A 7,098-nucleotide genomic window follows, 5' to 3' on the forward strand; every position below is an offset into this window, starting at 1 on the left:
ACTACTTCCTGCTCATCTTCCTCTCCAACTACTTCCTGCTCATCTTCCTCTTCAGCTACTTCCTGCTCATCTTCCTCTTCAGCTACTTCCTGCTCATCTTCCTCTCCAACTGCTTCCTGCTCATCTTCCTCTCCAACTACTTCCTGCTCATCTTCCTCTTCAACTGCTTCCTGCTCATCTTCCTCTCTCTCCAACTACTTCCTGCTCATCTTCCTCTTCAACTACTTCCTGCTCATCTTCCTCTTCAACTACTTCCTGCTCATCTTCCTCTTCAACTACTTCCTGCTCATCTTCCTCTTCAACTACTTCCTGCTCATCTTCCTCTTCAACTACTTCCTGCTCATCTTCCTCTTCAACTACTTCCTGCTCATCTTCCTCTTCAACTACTTCCTGCTCATCTTTCTCTCCCTCCAACTGCTTCCTGATCATCTTCCTCTCTCTCCAGCTACTTCCTGATCATCTTCCTCTTCCGTGACTTCCTGCTCATCTTCCTCTTCAGCTACTTCCTGATCATCTTCCTCTCCCTCCAACTACTTCCTGATCATCTTCCTCTTCCGTGACTTCCTGCTCATCTTCCTCTTCAGCTACTTCCTGATCATCTTCCTCTCCCTCCAACTACTTCCTGATCATCTTCCTCTTCAGCTACTTCCTGATCATCTTCCTCTCCCTCCAGCTAGCTTTGAAACATGATGGTAGAGACCCTAAAATCCAGTTAAGACTTGTGTTCAGTGTAGTGATGCATTCTGATATTGATTCGTGTCTGCCACACATTAAATGGAAGCCTTCAAAAAAGTGCCTTTGTTTTCCCAGAATATTTTAAACAAAATTGAGTACTATGATTTTAAATCATATTTTTAGCTTGGCAAATTGCACCAACTGGACATAACGCCACACAAACGTTGTGATGAACCATAACAATTTTTAACAAAACTAAATGCACTGCAGTTTTCTGGGATTATAAAAAAAGGCTGTTCAGATAATGTTTAGATCCACAAACCCCCCAAAACAACAGGAAACTGTTTTTCAAAACAAAACAGAAAAGATGCAGCTCCAGTGTAGAGGTAAGGGAAATATTAACCTTTCAAAACAAAAGCCTGAGAAAATCTTTAGTACCGTGTTGCTCCTTCACGCTGAACTGCTGTTATTCGGTTCTTAACATAGTACTTAACAGCCTTCCAGGTTCTTGACTTCAGCTCTTGTGGTGAGGCCTTGATGCAAGCCACACAGTCTGCTTTCCTGGGAACTTTCCCACCGTCTATGAACACCTTTAGAGTCTTTTCCTCTGCACACACTTCTGCAGGTGTCCAACTCCTCCTCTTTGAGCTCTCTAAGACAAGAAGACAGAAAAAAGACAATCAGACCCATAGACTATAAGGCTGGTGTCACTACAACTCACTTAACAGACTCACATACTAGTAATGTCAAAGAATTCAGTGACCAGCCAGCTTCATCAATTAATCAGATGTGTAATTTCATTAAGCAATGTCCTGAAAGCTGATATTTTTTATTAATACATAACACAAACACTAAAATAATTTACATCATCAGTTGTACTAGCTGATGCGGTACCAAACCTGATATATATTTCACATTTTGTTTTAGTATTTTTCTACAAATTAACCAATACTAGATACTATTCAAATTAATAATCACAGGGCAGCTATGTCTGTTTAAATTTAGCCAGTTTACAAGATATTGGTAGAATTTTGATTGTTGTAGCGGTATAATCTTGTTTGCCATGTACAATCTTTGATTTCTTTCTTTGCTTATGAATAAAAACCTCACATAGGATGAGAAATCTACCAACTAAAATGTGTTTTAATAATGCTATTAACAATGCTTGCTCAGTGATTCTGTGTTGAAAAAGTTAATGGGCAAACAGTCTGTGGGATACCTGTAGCAGAGGATTCATCTTGCCATGTCCAGCCATATATTTGGGGTCCTAAGAAAGAATAAACCACAAAGAAATCTGATTAAAAACAGTAAGGTCATCCTAAAACTCTACCATCTAGCTGAAACTCTCTGAGCTTTGCTTTCTGGGAGTAATATTGGATGAAGGTCTGACATGGAAGTCCCATATTGCACATGTGAGGAAAAAAGATGTCAAAGAGTATTTTCATTTTAAACAAGGTAAAGTATTTGTTAGATTACAGAGCGATGCGAACCCTGTATTGTGCATTTATATGGCCATATATTAGCTACTGTGTGAATGTCTGGGGTAATACATATAAGAGTAACACAAAGCCGTTGTATCTCCTACAGAAGAGAGCTATCAGGATTATCCATAAAGCAGATGATCAGGAACACACTAATATATTATTTATTAATTCTGGATTATTGAAATGGCAGGAGCTAGTTAAGCTACAGACATTACTTGTTATGTGCAAGGCCAAAAGTAAACTAGTACCAGCTAAATTACAAAAACTGTTTGTCTTCACTTCAGAGAAGGAAGAGCACAGAAGGAAAGGTCATCTCAAACACCAGTGTGAACAGACAACTGTGAAGCAGTGGTGGGGTTCAACTCTGGAATTCTCTTTATAATGAGCTGAAGGGCTGTAAAAACATATTCCAAATGAAAAAAGTGTAGAAAGAAAGAACAATGAGATGATATGAACAGTTATAAGATTTACATTTGGCTTCGTATTTGTTTTGCATTTTGTGACATATTTATTTACTTATTTTGCTCTGGTATAATGTTTTTGCATCATTTCATCAGGTTTATATTTACCTATGTTTTGTACTTTCTGCACATGTCGTTTTGCACTTGGTTTTGGATTCATTTTTTAAATTATCTTTGGATGTATTTAGTTTGGTTTGTCTGACTTTATACAGTATGATTTTATAGCTAGTTGTGTATGGCTAACCATTAAGGTTATTATTATTTAGAAGGGGACAGGAAATGTAAGATTTTCTTCATCCTGCTCCTTTTCGAGCATGGGTGTGGACATGTTTGTTTACTTGATAATTATTGAATGCTTACTGATGAAATGCTCAACCATGAACGAAATAAATGAAATGAATGAATGCTACTACATGTATTGGTTCGAATTTTGCTGAGTTACACAGTTACCAGAATGCTGGCTAACTGTCAGTACAGGCACAAGGTTGGTGTAGAAAGGTTTGGTGTTAGTGTCTGAGGATTAAAAGCTATGAGGTTAAATAGAGGTTGATAGACAAAACTAAATATGCAGACTTACAAATATGCTGTCAGTTCTTTCCAGTGGTGGAACGTTTGGGTCAAAACTGCATGCTTCCTATGTTGGAAAAATAATAGTGTAAATATCCATAATATGAATACAAATATGAAACATAATTAGTAACTTCCAGGACATGCACTGTGGTATAATATGTAGTATGCTCTAATTTTACAGGAGGTATTCTCACTACTGCTGGTTAATAACAGTAACTTTTGAATACTTACCAAACTATTGCAAGGTGCCAGGACCTCAGGAGATGGTCCTGATGAGGCCTCCTCCTCTTTATGAGGTCTTCCTAAGGGCTAAAAAGGCAGAACAGACGGATGTGACTACATGTATTGTTTCTAATTTTGTTGAGTTACAGTTACCAGAATACTGGCCAACCGTCAGTACACACACTAGGTTGGTGCAGAAAGGTTTGGTGCTGTTTGGATGAACTAAGGCTGAATATTACTGCTGAAAGTGAGTGTGACTGAGAGCCGCTGTTACAGTAAAAACCACTGACTGTGTTATTCACACATTTGATTCATCTTACAACTCTGCAATCTAAAATCAAGAAAACCCTGATGAACTGTATTAACTTCTTCCTTGAACACGTGGTGTAAGGTAGTGCACTACTCGAGTATATTGTGTTAAGTGTGTGGGATGGGTCTCTGAGTTTACCAAGCTGTTGGAGGGTGGGATTAACTCAGATGATGTCTCCTGTGGTGTGGTATTCACCCTTCTTTGGTGTGGCAGTCTTGAGGACTAAAACACAGATACAAATATTACCACCATGAAAAAAAAAAAAAAAAACACAACTAGAACATAATATGTAAAAGGCCCAATGAAATAAGTTAGTCTTTGTATAAAATCTATTTTACAGATGATTGTGATGTGCAATTTTTGCCATATGCTCACTCACTACCACAGACTGGACAGTGCATGAGGAATTATACAATTATACGGTTTCCACCAGGATATGAACATCTCCGAATAACCTTAAAAAAAAAATACAAAGCTGGAAATATTCTTTAATTTCCTTATAGGCAGCAGCCGAGTATGCATGCATGCATGACTACATATGACTGCAATATTGTGTCAAATGTGAATATTAAAGGTCAGTCATCTTTACCTGTGTTTGGTTAGTCTCCCACTCCGTGTACTTGGATAAGCATTTTTCATGATGGTCCTTCAGACGCTGTAAGCGTGCAGAAAACCTGGTCTGAACACTATTTCTGCAGAACAGTCCAAAAACAATAACTGTCAGGGGAGAGCAGGTACTTGCACAGTTCTACTGGGGTCCTGGTCTGGTCAGCTGACAGGTGACTGCTTTGTTTATATTATCTGTTGCATACAGTGCAGACAGAGAGCTTCTGATACTAGCTACACATAGCTGGACTCTGCATGAAATCACAGACACACGTTAATATGCAACAAGAAACGTAATGGAGCGGTCAGTTTAAGAGGTGCAAAACAAAAAAAAAAATCCAGTTTCTCTTACCATTATATTAAAGGGGGCAAGTTCATTTTATGTTTTATATATAACGCCAGATGACAACAGAAGTCATTTAAAGTTACTTTTCCTATAGAACAGAATTATACCTTGATATTTGGGTTAATAGCCTTATGTTATTTACCTTTTTTATATGAGGCGGTCACGTGTTAACTATTCTCCTCTGCTCTGGGTATGGCGTTGTGCACGCTCCCTCACACACAGGTGTGCACGCTCCCGTCAGCGGACAGAGAGTGCGTCAGAGGACACCTGTGTGCTAAAGTCTAAATCTAAACCTTAAACTCAGCCTTTAGTGCAGTGACACAGCTCCAGCTACATAGAATACAGCTGACGTCACTTAAATACTCTCCGCTGTCTGTTTATACTCGCAGCACCGCGGACACGCCCCCTTTTCTGCACTCCACTGTAATATCAGTGATTAAATTAAGAAAACTCAGGTTTGAAACACAAACAATACATGTGAAACCGGTGAAATATCAGTGCACGGTTCTAATGTTAAAAACATACTGTTCCAACATTCTATAATGTGAAGCTAGCGCATGTTAGCATTAGCGACCATGCTAGCTAATATAAACGAGTGAGCTTTTAGCTGTAAACACGCTAGCCACAATGCTAAGTCTAATTAATATTTTAAGTGTGCAAGACTGTAAACTTACCTAGTGTTCTGTTTTCTGTTGTTTTTGTCCACGTTCTTTTTATTTTTCTCCATCCGTCCTTCTCTGTCCTCTGCTGCTGCTGCCTTCTGTCACTGACCCACACCCTGACCCCTGCTCACACCGAGGGGGAACCCCGTGAGTGGGGGAGGGGCACAGGTGAAGTGGGGACCCACAAAGTCAGGAAAGGTGTGTCCTGCCCACAGCTCCACCTGTCAGACCAGGTACAGGTGTGGTGCGGACCACAGAGGTGTGTCCTGCCCACAACTCCACCTGTCAGACCAGGCACAGGTGTGGTGCGGACCACAGAGGTGTGTCCTGCCCACAGCTCCACCTGTCAGACCAGGCACAGGTGTGGTGCGGACCACAGAGGTGTGTCCTGCCCACAGCTCCACCTGTCAGACCAGGCACAGGTGTGGTGCGGACCACAGAGGTGTGTCCTGCCCACAGCTCCACCTGTCAGACCAGGCACAGGTGTGGTGCGGACCACAGAGGTGTGTCCTGCCCACAGCTCCACCTGTCAGACCAGGCACAGGTGTGGTGCGGACCACAGAGGTGTGTCCTGCCCACAGCTCCACCTGTCAGACCAGGTACAGGTGTGGTGCGGACCACAGAGGTGTGTCCTGCCCACAGCTCCACCTGTCAGACCAGGTACAGGTGTGGTGCGGACCACAGAGGTGTGTCCTGCCCACAGCTCCACCTGTCAGACCAGGCACAGGTGTGGTGCGGACCACAGAGGTGTGTCCTGCCCACAGCTCCACCTGTCAGACCAGGCACAGGTGTGGTGCGGACCACAGAGGTGTGTCCTGCCCACAGCTCCACCTGTCAGACCAGGCACAGGTGTGGTGCGGACCACAGAGGTGTGTCCTGCCCACAGCTCCACCTGTCAGACCAGGCACAGGTGTGGTGGGGACCACAGAGGTGTGTCCTGCCCACAGCTCCACCTGTCAGACCAGGTACAGGTGTGGTGCGGACCACAGAGGTGTGTCCTGCCCACAGCTCCACCTGTCAGACCAGGTACAGGTGTGGTGCGGACCACAGAGGTGTGTCCTCCCTTAACCACCAAATTACACTTAATTAAGATGTGCTGCTGTCATAATCCTACTTTTTTCTTATATTATTATATGTTTATGCTGCATTTTTACAAACCCCTGGCTCTGTACAGCAGGTGAGTGGGGGAGGGGCATAGGTGAAGTGGGGACCACAAAAGTCAGGAAAAGTGTGTCCTCCCTTAACCACCAAATTTCACTTAATTAAGATGTGCTGCTGTCATAATCCTACTTTTTTCTTAAAATTATTATATGTTTATGCTGCATTTTTACAAACCCCTGGCTCTGTGCAGCAGGTGAGTGGGGGATGGGCATAGGTGAAGTGGGGACCCAAAAAGTCAGGAAAAGTGTGTCCTCCCTTAACCACCAAATTTCACTTAATTAAGATGTGCTGCTGTCATAATCCTATTTTTCATATATTATTATATGTTTATGCTGCATTTTTACAAACCCCTGGCTCTGTACAGCAGGTGAGTGGGGGAGGGGCATAGGTGAAGTGGGGACCCAAAAAGTCAGGAAAAGTGTGTCCTCCCTTAACCACCAAATTTCACTTAATTAAGATGCCCTGCTGTCATAATCCTATTTTTTTTTTAATTATTATATGTTTATGCTGCATTTTTACAAACCTCTGGCTCTGTGCAGCCGGTGAGTGGGGGATGGGCATAGGTGAAGTGGGGACCACAAAAGTCAGGAAAAGTGTGTCC

The 7,098-nt window shown here is 42.3% G+C and overlaps 1 long non-coding RNA gene across 2 annotated transcripts; it reads right to left on the bottom strand.

The window, feature by feature from the left end:
• Window positions 1–1,085: 1,085 nt before the first annotated feature.
• Window positions 1,086–4,615, bottom strand: LOC115416419 (uncharacterized). Of its 2 annotated transcripts, XR_003934972.1 has the most exons (7): window positions 4,312–4,615; window positions 4,102–4,177; window positions 3,861–3,944; window positions 3,422–3,499; window positions 3,198–3,254; window positions 1,895–1,942; window positions 1,086–1,327 (listed from the first exon to the last, which is right to left on the bottom strand). It is a non-coding gene; the product is annotated as an uncharacterized LOC115416419 (long non-coding RNA). The 2 variants fall into 2 exon arrangements; XR_003934971.1 differs by lacking the exon at window positions 4,102–4,177.
• Between the last annotated feature and the right edge of the window lie 2,483 nt (window positions 4,616–7,098).

The sequence above is a fragment of the Sphaeramia orbicularis genome, unplaced genomic scaffold (assembly GCF_902148855.1).
Source record: "Sphaeramia orbicularis unplaced genomic scaffold, fSphaOr1.1, whole genome shotgun sequence".
In the NCBI taxonomy this organism is placed as follows: Eukaryota; Metazoa; Chordata; class Actinopteri; order Kurtiformes; family Apogonidae; genus Sphaeramia; species Sphaeramia orbicularis.